General features: G+C 44.8%; 1 protein-coding gene across 1 annotated transcript in view; it reads right to left on the bottom strand.

Moving 5' to 3' along the window:
- MAP3K20 (mitogen-activated protein kinase kinase kinase 20) overlaps window positions 1-12,010 on the bottom strand; it is a 196,210-nt gene extending 184,200 nt beyond the window's left edge. Inside the window, exon 1 of the mRNA XM_088471781.1 lies at window positions 11,812-12,010. The gene's annotated coding sequence lies outside the window, so the exon portion shown is untranslated. The remainder of the gene's footprint in view (window positions 1-11,811) is intronic.
- Window positions 12,011-12,384: the final 374 nt, after the last annotated feature.

The following is a 12,384-nucleotide window of genomic DNA, read 5'->3' as shown; positions in this document are numbered from 1 at the left end:
AAATTCAATGAAATTCAATAAGGCCTTTGCACAGCCATTTTGCTTTGCATGACACTTGTGTGTAGGCAACGGGTGAAGTTTAAACCTGGCTGTCCATGCACATAGGAAGTGGAAGACAAACTATGGATGCAGCATGTGTTAGGGAGCTCCGTCGTGCGCATGCGCGAGACCCGGCGAGCGACGGGCTCACCATCGCTCCGGGTCTCGCACCAAAGGGGGCGTGTTGTCGATGTTGATTGACAGCACGCCCCCTTTGGTGGGCGTGCCTGCCAGACCGAGGCGTTCCCATGGGAACGCCTACCGTCTCAAGCCGGCCCCACTGACATCACTAGTGATGTCAGTGGGAGTGATTTTGGCTCTGATAGAGCCAAAATCACTCCAGGGCTTGCGGCAGCGAGACCCTACCGCAGGGTCTCCGTTGCAAGCCCGATGGTCGCGATGGTCAAGACCATCGCGACCATCGTCATGGACGCACGCACCATGAGGACGCTCCAAAAAAAGGTAGGAGGGCCCTGATTCAGAGCGAGCGCTCTGGTCAGAGCGTTCAGCTCTGAATCAGGCCCCATATTTCTTAGGAACTATGAGGATGCCATTAATAGTTGTAGGACACAACATGTGAAGACTATGGGCCTGATTCAGACCCGTTCACTATATGTGTGCGCTCGCAAGCGGCCCAAAGTTCTGCGTATGCCCATGCTTCGTTCTGCGCGTGCGTGAACTACTCACTGTGATCGCATACCGCTCGCTCGCCCTGCAAAGACAGCCCAGTGGTGTAATGAGTGGCAGGAGAGGCCATTTGTGGGTGGTAACAGGGGCAGGACACTAATAACGGGAGGTTGGAGATGCGAACACAGGCGTGCCTGAGTGTTTCAACTCCGTTTCAGAGGCATGCATAATTAACAGGCAGCGTCATAGTACACGTCACTTGCCTTTTTTTTACACTGAAATGCTCGCAGAGCTTGCAGTAGGGTAAGGCTACCACAAGCACTGCGTTCGCATCCGATGGTCCTCGATGTACCAATGTTTTAATACACTTCCTGGAGATGAATGTGCCAGTGGGCGTCTCTACAGACGCTAAAGGGTGTCTGCATACGCAGAGCGATCGCTCACACAGCCAAAGTGGGCGTGCTTATGCCTTGGCGAGCGATCGCATCCCATGATGTCAATTTGGAAAATTTGCATACACTCAGTGCGAGCGTACGCATCTAGCGACCGGGTCTGAATCAGGCCCTATGAGCGCTGACCCCTTTTTACCTCAGTAACAGTCACATTTTGCAAATAAAATATATAGTAAGACAGGCCCGCGTATTTCTGACCACCCCCATTACCTCCCCCAAACGCTGACTACCTGTCACTCCCCTTGTGAATGGGTTCTATGTGTGGAATCGCAAGACAATCACAGAGCATGCGCAGTGCGGCTTATACGTGTCGGCAAAGGCAAACACTTGCTCAATCTGCATGAAAATCGCCATGGCGTCCATCTCTGAATCAAGCCCTCTGTCCGGCTGTACAGCAGCAGCAAGATGGCATCAACGTTTACAGAGGGAAGAAGAAATATTCAGGGATGACAAAGACTGAAAATACGCAGGAGGTCATTCGCTTAGTGTAAACCGTCTGCTACACAGTGCAAAGCCAGCCTATGTCTGGCCATGTACTTTTATATAATGCATTGGTGTATGGAGTAAGATGGCGTCATTTGCAGCGTGGCAGAGGCTTGCCCAGTGAGAGGGGAGGAGTTGGATGGAGTTGAAGGGTTCCTAGTGACGGATGGGGTAAACACTACAATGCCTTTTATTTTGCACAGTAGAAACTACTTACCAACGGGATTCCGGCGCCAGGATTCTGATTGGCATTCTGAGTGCCCGCATACTGACAGACGGGATTTTAACTACCTCCCATTGTGACAGACTTTTTCATATTAAACTAAAGTATAAGATAACTGGCAGGCACAGTGGTAACGACAATGTTGTCCCAGCGAGTTAGATCCCGGCCGCATTGGAGGAGTCTTTTCAATTTGTGAAAGACTCCTGCTGGGAATCGGACACTGCACATGCGCACAGGGTCAGTTTCCAGAGCCGGACGGAGGCTGCAGGAGAGGGACCGTAAGATGCCAATCCTGCCAATATGCCTTCATAGGCATAAAGCGCTTTATGCCATCTGTGGATGGTGTGAATAAAAGGAGCCAAACACCAAAAAGCGTAGCTCTTCAGAGTTTGTTACATAGGGGTCATGCGTTCACATTGATAATAATGGGGACTGCGGTCCGCAAAGCTAATTAGCTTTCTGCAGGCTACTAGTACATAGCAACAATTCATAATATTATGCAGAAACTGCTGTTTTTACATCATTTTATGGAAAAAAAAAATGTTTGATAAATAGGCCCCACTGTCTGAGTTCATGTTTGTATAACTTGTCACAGAGACTCTGGACCTCATTCAGAGTCGGTCGAAGCAGCTTGCATACAGTTCGCAATGCGCGTGTGCGCAAACTAGCCGCTACGATCAGAAATTTCTCTCTCCTTGAACACAGCCAGGTCGGTAGTTTGAGTGACAGATTGAGGCGTTTGTGGGTGGTAACAGGGGAAGGTGCTTGAAAACGGGGAGTGGTGATCCGAACGCAGGCGTGCCTAATTATGCGGACGGCGTTTTGTGGGAGTGCATACGGTTTATAGGAGTGCATAACTAACAAAGTAGCGTCATGGCACATGTGATATGGGAGGATTTTACACTGACTTGATCATAGAGCTTAAGAGAGGGTATGGTCAACCTTAAGCTCTATGACCAGTTCCGATGGTTGCCGATGGTCTCGATTAATCCCTATATGCCCGAAGATGACGTGCAATGCGTACGAGAAGGGGGCGTATTTTTTTGTCTTCCGACCGCTTCCTCCCCTTGGTCGGCCAACTACCGATCCGAACTTAGGGACGCAACTTGCGAGGGAATCATTTGCATATACGGCCCCTTTTCGCTTACGACCGTGCGGCCGCTTCGACCGACTCTGAATGAGGTCCTCTATCACAAACCATCCTATTACTCAGAAGTGTATGCACTGTGGGCCTGATTCAGATTTGGGAATAGGGTAAGTAACTGTGTACTTGGACAAACCATGCTGCAATGCAAGGGGTGCAAATACATACATTTGTTTTGCATGCAGGGTAAATACTGGCTGCTTTTGCATGTAGCCCACAAATGCTGCACAGCTTTATTTTTACACTAATTTAGATGTCAGTTTGAACAGAACCCCCCCAAATGTACATCTGCCTGCACATGTTACATCTGCCCCCCCTGCAGTGCAGGCTGGTTTTACCACGATTCACAGTTACTTGCTATATCTTACTCTGGACCTGATTCAGAGATGGATGCAAAGGCGATTACGCTCGCAATGCAGCAATTATTTGCCATCGCGCATGCGTATAAACCGCACTGGGCATGCGCAGCGTTTGCAATGCGATCACAAACGCACATAGGAATCCCTTGCAGACTGAGTGACGGGCTGTCAGCGTTTGGAGGTGGTGACAGGGGGTGGTCTGAGAAACGCAGGCGTGTCTGTCCGTTTAAACACTGTCACATGGGCGCGCAGAAATTAACCATTGCGAGTGCATCTGCACAGCTCTGTGTGTCTGAGGAGCTCCCGAGGCTGCGGCAGGTCAGACCTGCCTCAAGGGCAAGACGGCAGCAGACTGTGCGGCGATGTTACCGATATTTACGCAGGTATGCGTCGTTGCACGCAGGTATAAAGGCAGCGGTGGGCGTCCCTATGCTCACGTGTTCTTTGCTAACATTCACATTAGCGTCCGTCTCTGAATCAGGTCCAATGTGCTCAGTCATTAATATCAGAGTCACTACCATAGATCCAGAAGCGGGAATAACTCTGGTGCACAGATTATCCTGGCTCATTTGTCTTGCAGCTCGCATGCAGGTCGTTTCTGTATAACATTACTAACGAGAAACTGAAAATGGTTTTACCTACAAGTTATCATCACTCTTTGGTTATAAACTGGAGATAGAAGTGGTGTTATTTATATATATATATATATATATATATATATAAATAATGGAGTTATTTTAACACCAAAATACAATTTACCGCAACTCTCTACAGAATTTCCCTGTATGTCTTATATCTTTGCTTTTTGGCGAAATCCAGTCTTGCTGTTCTTCATGTTGTTGTTTGCTATTTCCGATATCCACTCCAAGGGGCCCACGTTTGTCTAATATACACGTTTGGTTGGATCCCCAACATTAGATTTTTTCTCATTTATTTTTCATTATTACATTATTTCATATTGGAATCTCACTCACATCTTAAGCTACCAGTTCAGCCTTCAGCCAATACAACTTATAGTACAGACTTAAAAGTCGTCCATACTGTACCATACTGCTTCTGCTTTGGGAGTTCTATTTAGAATTATAAGGTTTTCATTTTTTACACAGTAGTGTCCTGGCATTTCAGATTATAAGCAGTAATTTCACAAAGGGTTTTTCTTTTTTCTTTAAATAGTAATTACCTGTTAAGCATACATCCTGTTTTTAAAACTTCTCTGGAGGACAGACAAATATGGCTGCCAGTCACACACACACAGTCACAGAATGTTAGCTTAATATCTGAAGGCAAAGGGGGTATGGAGGATTTTTTTTAAGACAAAAAAGGGCTCAGAGGGATGCTCCAAAGCCTCTCTGCTCACTACATTATATACCATGTAAATGTGGATGCCATTGCAGTCACACGACACTGTGTAAACAATGCAGAATTACAAATCATTGATAGCAGCTTCCAGAAACAAGCCAAGGGAAAATAGCAATTACAAAGAGTCTTCTTATAGATTTCCACAGTGATAAGGAAAATTAAATGACACCTATTTTTCATGGGGTGGCTGATGATTTAAACATGGGTGCCATTACATTAAATATACATTTTTTTATTTCAATACTTGTATTTAAATAGATTGAGTTAAAATGACAGCAAATAAATAAAAAAAAATGAAACAGTAAAGGTGAATACACACGTAATGATTTTTTGAACGATTTGTCGATAGCGACGTCGTTATCGTTAAATCGTTCAAAAAAAACGTTCAGTTTATGAGTTATAACGATGAACGACAATCACAAATGCGCACTCCGGTTTGTAGTTTGTAGTAATCGTTCATTGTCCATTTTAGACAGAAAATCTGACAGAAAATCGTTGGTTACAAAATCGTTACGTGTTTATGCACCTTAAGGAACATCAAGATAGACATGAAAATAAAAACCATTGTAGCAAAAGAGAGTACATATTTGCGTTTCTCTATAGCTTGTACTGAGCTGCAGTGGAATGCCTTATACAGCTCAGTACTCATCAACTCAACCGAAAAAGTATATTCAACTCAATAGGAATACACTCTTAATATAATGATAATTAGAAGTGATTACACATGCATTAAGCGTTAAGGTGAATGTACAGGTAAAGGCATCCAAACGCATATCAAACGTATAAAAAAAACATTAACAGCATAATACAGTGGTTCCCAAACTGTGCGGCATGGTACACTGGGGTGCCTCGGGACACTAGCAGGGGTGCCTCAGGTTGGTGGTCCAGCACCAAATCAAATTCTTTATGGTCAATGTAATGTAAATATGTGCACAAACAGAAGCACAAACCTGTCCACCGCTATATAACCAAACCTAAGGATGACAGGAGCACAATTTACTTCACTACATTTTTTTCAGAATTTCTCAACAACAAACTTTTGGCTTAGGGGTGCCGTGAAAACAATTCTGAAGCACTAGGACGCCATGATTCAATAAAGTTTGGGAACCACTGGCATAATACATAATTCAGTGTTGTTTATATGCAGATGTAAAGTTTTACTTTCATTGTAACATTTAATAAAACAATAAAAAAAAAAACATTGCATGTGCCAGTGAATAAGTAGCTCAACGCAGTTGTAACCTGATTTTGTGTACTATAATATAAATGGATTTTCACAGAATTACTAGGGTGTAATAAAATCCATGATAACAATGGTCTTGTCTCATCGCTAATCTATGTTTTATCAACACCCTCTTCTAACAGCACAGTAATAATTGCCCTATTGTGTTTAGCAGTTACTGTATGCAGGTCTCATGTACTTGCTGACATTCATCTCCCAATTTGTTTCTACTTTCACAGTTCACCTGTCAGTGCAACAAATGCTAAAGATCTTCATTAAAAGAAACAAAACCAAATTGGAATATTCCTGCCACACCTGTCACTGTCAGTGGCTGCTCTGTACAGTGGAAATACAGGACTGTTCATGTCCTGGATCCTGGGCCTGATTCAGACCCGGACGCTATTTGCGCTCGCTCGTTCAGAAAAAAGGGGTGGCTATTCAAATGAACCGTTCGCTCTTTGCGGTCTGTTCACGCCTCTAGGTCTGAACGAGCAAACAAAACTTGCGGTCGTTTTTTTTTAAAACTACGCCCCCTGGCCGCTCGCACCATACGTCATGTCCGCTATTTATTAGATTAATCGAGTACATCGACCAGCGTATGAACTGCTCGCTATTCTTGTGGTTGGTTTTTCCTACCGCAATCATGCGAGCAGCTCTGACTATAAAATAACCCAGTGACGTGGTCAATGACGCTGCTGTATTAATTATGCACACCCATAAAACGCCCGTTTTGACCTTTAAGCACGCCTGCGTTCGGATCTCCACTCCCCGTTTTCAAGCACCTTCCCCTGTTACAACCCACATACGCCTCCTCCTGTCACTCAAAATAGCAGGCATTCGCTATTTAGCGAACAAACAATTTTCGGCCGCACTGACTGGTTCGCGCATGCGTATTACGATCCGTACGCATGCGCAGTTGTGCAAACATCGCTCGGAACGAACGAGCGCCCGCTTACGAGCGGCTCTGAATCAGGCCCCCTGTTCTTAGCAGACAATGTAAATACTAGTTGGATCTGCAGCATGAGTAGTGTTTCATAGAGAGGTTAATTTATCTCAGTCTCCCTGCATCTGTGTGACAAGGGCAGCACATCACTCTCTATGAAACAGCACATCACCAGTTTGCATTAATGGGGATCCTGCTCTTTCCACTCTCTTCATCTCACTCGGGGCCTGATTCAGCAAGGAACGCAGTTGCTAATACGCACGCAATCGGCCGATGGTTGCGTACTGCGCATGCATCGCAGTGTACATGCGCAAACTAGGTACTGCAAACGGGACTGCAGAGGCTATACAGAACCCTCGCAGAGTGATTCACAGGAAGCACCGTTTGTGGGTGGTGACGGGGGGGTGGTCGGGGAAACGAAGGCGTGCCAGTGCGTTCGCGCATCATTGCAGAGGTGTGCATAAATTATCCACTGCGATGCATCCTTATGTAGTGCTGAGTTTGCAATGGCTTAGCATACTATCGCAGTTGAACTGCGTGCATACGCAATATTGCATGTCGTAGTGAATCAGACTCTCAGTCTATGGGGTATTTTAACTAAAGGTTGAATTTAATCGATTTTGAACGATTTAAAATCGATTAAAATTTATCATATCGATGTGGTGTTCCTGGGGCTAAATCACACATTTACTAACAGACATTTTTTTTTTTTAGTATTAGTAAATGTGTGATTTAGCCCCAGAAACACAACATCGATGTTGATCGATTTTCTTTCATTTTAAATCGATCAAAATCGACCTTTAGTAAATATACCTATATATATTTTTGCTTACAGCGCTGTCCTCACCCATCTCCTGATATACTCTGTGCTGCTGGAATCCTTCTCCTTCCAATATATAACTCTCAAGTCTGTGATTTCCTGTTGCATTCATTCCCCACCTCACATCATGTCACATGCAGCCTTCTCCTCACTAATACATCGCTCATCTCCTGATATACTCTGCAGGGGCAGATAAAGGGCAGGATGTACTAAGCATCACATAAAGGACGCAGAACATACTGCCACTTATCGGGTACATAATGGTGTTAATGACGCCGGTATGTATTTGGAAATTAGAATCGCAAAGGACAGCTCTCCCGATATTAGCGATAGGTAGATGCTTCTGAGTTTATTACCCAGAAGTACCTCTACCCATGCGCAGAACGGCACGCACCGCTGCGGGGACACTGAGGGGATCCAATTGGATTCCTCTCAGAAGAGACCCAATAAGAAGCCTATAGGCTTCTATTGGGTAATAAAGATAGCATTACCCACCTGGTCCGGAGCTTGGTATATATGGAAATGCGCCCAAAACTCTGAAAACTGCATTTTTTGCATTTTGGCCGCATTTTTAATGCTTGGTACATCCCGCCCTAACAGAGGAGGACGCCCATGTGATACACAAATCAGGGTTCATGTTCAGGACCAGTCGTTAGATGAATATATTAGAAGTTTATTAGGACAAAACCTAAGATATGGATTCTAAAATCTCCAGGTTTTGGGTCTGTCTATTTATATGACCATATATTCTATGTATACACTGTTTACTATACCATTCTATGTATTTTATGTATACACTGTTTACTATAATATTCTATGTACTCTATGTATACACTGTTTACTATACTATTCTATGTATACAGTGTTTACTATACTATTCTATGTATTCTATGTATACACTGTTTACTATACTATTCTATGTATACACTGTTTACTATACTATTCTATGTATACACTGTTTACTATACTATTCTATGTATTTTATGTATACACTGTTTACTATAGTATTCTATGTATACACTGTTTACTATACTATTCTATGTATTTTATGTATACACTGTTTACTATACCATTCTATGTATTCTATGTATACACTGTTTACTATACTATGCTATGTATACACTGTTTACTATACTATTATATGTATTCTATGTATACACTGTTTACTATAGTATTCTATGTATACACTGTTTATTATACTATTCACAGACGTGGGATACGACATGCCCCCCTGAAATGGTGAGACACGCCTGCGTTTGTAGCCGACACTCCCCGTTGCCTCCCCCCTGCCTGTCAGTCACACTGCGGTTAAAGACTTGCAGTGTACGATGATGATAATGTACCTAGAAGCATTCTCACTGCAACTCAGACACATGCGCAGCGGCAAATAATCGCTCTATTTGCAAAAACATCATCATTGCATACAACTGAGAGCCAGACCCTACCATCACTAAGGGGCACATGCACTAAAAAACGCGGAAGTGCCACAATTTTATTGATTGTACATCGCAGTGTAAGGACAATCATTTTGACACGATTATACCCCCTATGTACTAAATGTAACTTGCAGGGACAGCGGTAACACTAACTGCTATCCCGGCATATTTGAGGAATCGTTCACATTTGCGAAAGACTCCTCCTGAGAATCAGACACCGCTCATGCGCACAGCATCAGATTCGGGAGCCAGCCAGAGGCTGTGAGAGAGGGATCGGAAGATCCCTTCTCCTGCAAATATGCTTCCATAGGCACAAAGCATCTGGGGATGGTGTAAGCCAAATGGACCATAGGGGTCAGACTGCAGTCCCCATTGATTAATGGGGACTGCGGTCTGCAGCAGTAGTTAGTCTTTTGCAGGAGATTTCATTATGCTGTTGTTATATAGCCAGGATACATCAAATAAAGCAAAAACTGCAGATTCTGCATAAAAACCGGCTTAATAAATAGGCCTCTAAAACATCTGTCTGATTAGCTCCCATTGCCCTCATATGACCCTTTAAGCATTGTACAGTCCTAATTGAAAGTTTAATGCACTAGGAGCATGTCTCATAAATCAATCACTAGATCTGTGACTGCCAATTCCCTTTACCATTGACCTTGCACTTGTTTATCAATCACGCAGTGACACATGAAAACGCGTAGTGATAACGTGGTGATGCTGCCAACACGGGGATCACCCCCATCCACATGGGTGACACCTAGCCCTGTGTCTGTCATTGCAGGTTTGCCTATGAAACTACACTCCCCCTGCCATGTGCAAACAGAAAGCACAGGAACCCTGGTATTCCCCTGCAGTCCCATTGCACAGAAAGGACTGGAGGAAACAGGTTACTGACAGAATTCTGAGTATTCTCATATTCCGGTTACAAGTCCCCCCCCCCACCCCCGTACAAATATATAACTTAAAGTAAATGTTTAGGCTGATCTGAGGAATTTCTTCTCCATTAGTGAAGACTCCTCTGGGCTGCCAGGCCTACACACACACACACACACACACACGAGGAGATAAGAAGTATTTGGCGGGAGTACTGTATATGACATTTCTAGGCTCTGTCCTACGGAGCACTATACTAAGCCTATCTGGCGTCATCACCATTGTTATGCTAAAAATAAACACAATTGCGGAGGAATGCTTGTCTTTTCTATTCCACTTCAAAGTGGGAATAACACTAATGTTCTCACACATAAAAGAATGTACAATTAAACAAAAAGACAATAGACACATATATAAATGGTGCCAATCTATTAGAAATGGAGGCATCCCCTACCACCAGCATCCCGTGCAACCAGTTAGAGTATTGCATGATGCATACAACATTGTATTCTTCTGCAAATGCGCATTCATCTAAATGGCAAATCTGTAAACTAAAGGCCCCTACAAATGGAACGATATTGCGCACGATCCGATGCATTGGAACGATAAAACAGCAATATTGTTCAGTTTGTACGCACGATATCATGCGTTGCACACTCCCGTGGGGTCGTCTGTCGCTTCGTCTGATCTTTCTGCATCTAGAACAGATCAGGTGAAGCGACTGACAAACCTACGCAGTACTATTTGCAGGGAGGCGGCATATCGGGCGGTCAGACACCGGATCGCCCCGTATGTAGGGACCGCCCGATATGTCATCCCCCGGATCATCAGTCGCATCGGTGGATACACATCATAACGTGTATACTCACCTTAAGGGGCTAACACTGACTTGGCTAAACCCGTCTAAAATTCTGGTGCCTAAAACCAGGACTTATCGCACATTTTTGCTCCCCGCCTCAGGAGGGTGCAAGCAGAAATGCTGGCGCCTATAGCTTCCGAAAGAACAATTGAATTGCTCGGTCGGGCGCCCAGCACTGACAGCCGCTGGCGCAAACAATTGAATTCCCCCCTAAGAGCACAATCACATAATTGCGAACACGTGTAGACCTGCACACAGATGGGCTGGTGAAAATACACCCTCATGATAATGGCGGTCTGACAACTAGCTAGCTATATCTGATTGGCTGATTGCACCCTCCCCACTGAAGCTTATTAGCGGGGTAGGGCGGGAATTCCTATAGTATTACAGCAGCTAAAGTGCTGAGACCAACTACATTTGAGCTTGAATTAGAGCTGAACATCCTGAGGTGCAACGTGTGGGCAGCCTCCCATGCATAAACCTGGCGCATACGGTACTGGAGCAGATCTGCGCGCATCTTACGATTTTACACCTGCGACTTTGGACACCGATGCGTTTCATCTCAGCATAACCCCTTGTCTTACTTAAATCCATACATTACTGAGCAAATTCACTGTACACCAAGCTCTGTAATTAGCTGGACTGAGACATTACACAGCTTAGGTACAGTAGGCTCATTGCTAAACTAGGAAAATAAAAACAGATTCTAAAGCCCAGTCCCTGGAAACGGCACTTTACCCACACTCAGACAGAGGCACTCCCTACTTGTGCCTCACACTTGTCCCGACTTTCACTGCCACAGTGCCAATGCTGTACAAAGTTGCTGACTGCAGACCTGGTGAGCGTTCCCCATGCTACAGCCACTCAGGACTAAGCTGTGAGCTGACATGGTACCGTCCTGGGCATTATATAGCTGCTGAGTCATTTACAAACTTCCCTGTGCATGTCAGCAACTTACTCCCTCCTTACCTGTTCTGAGGCTGCAGGAAGGCCGGGTCACTCCACACTTACAACCAGTTGTGCCCTGGGAAGCCTTCTCCGGGTGATGTGCCCCGGGCAGCCCTCTCCGGGTGAGATGCAGAAACTTTCCCGCAGCTGAGAGCTCTGCAGGCAGCGTGCGCTGTGCTGGCTGCAGCCTCTTCCTGGCTTATGTCACTTCTCCCGTGTCCTCTCTCTAGCGCCACCTAGCTGCAGCCCCTCTCCGCTGTGCATATCCCATAAAGAAAGTTACAGCATAGATACACTGTACAGTACTGTGACTGTCTGCAACTCCTGCAAGCTCCAGCACTGCAAAGATCATTGCGCTGCACTATTCTTCTGTCCTCCGTGCAGCCTGGCTACAGCCTTAAGTCATGTGATCCAGCAATTACTGTACTTTTTGGGCAGGTCCATCTATGACAATCGTATTTGGTCCCCTCCATAGTCTAATTCCTGTATCACACTGTGCGGGCTGCCTGAGTCCTGATAATGATCATAACAAATATTTGTTTTATTTTTAGGAGAAAGTACAAACATCTGAAATCAGTTATGTACAGTGGGGGG

The sequence above is a fragment of the Taudactylus pleione genome, unplaced genomic scaffold, assembly GCF_031769625.1.
Source record: "Taudactylus pleione unplaced genomic scaffold, aTauple2 ptg000004l, whole genome shotgun sequence".
In the NCBI taxonomy this organism is placed as follows: domain Eukaryota; kingdom Metazoa; phylum Chordata; class Amphibia; order Anura; family Myobatrachidae; genus Taudactylus; species Taudactylus pleione.
The sequence above is the reverse complement of the archived record's forward strand: the minus strand, read 5'-3'. Positions and strand labels throughout refer to the sequence as shown.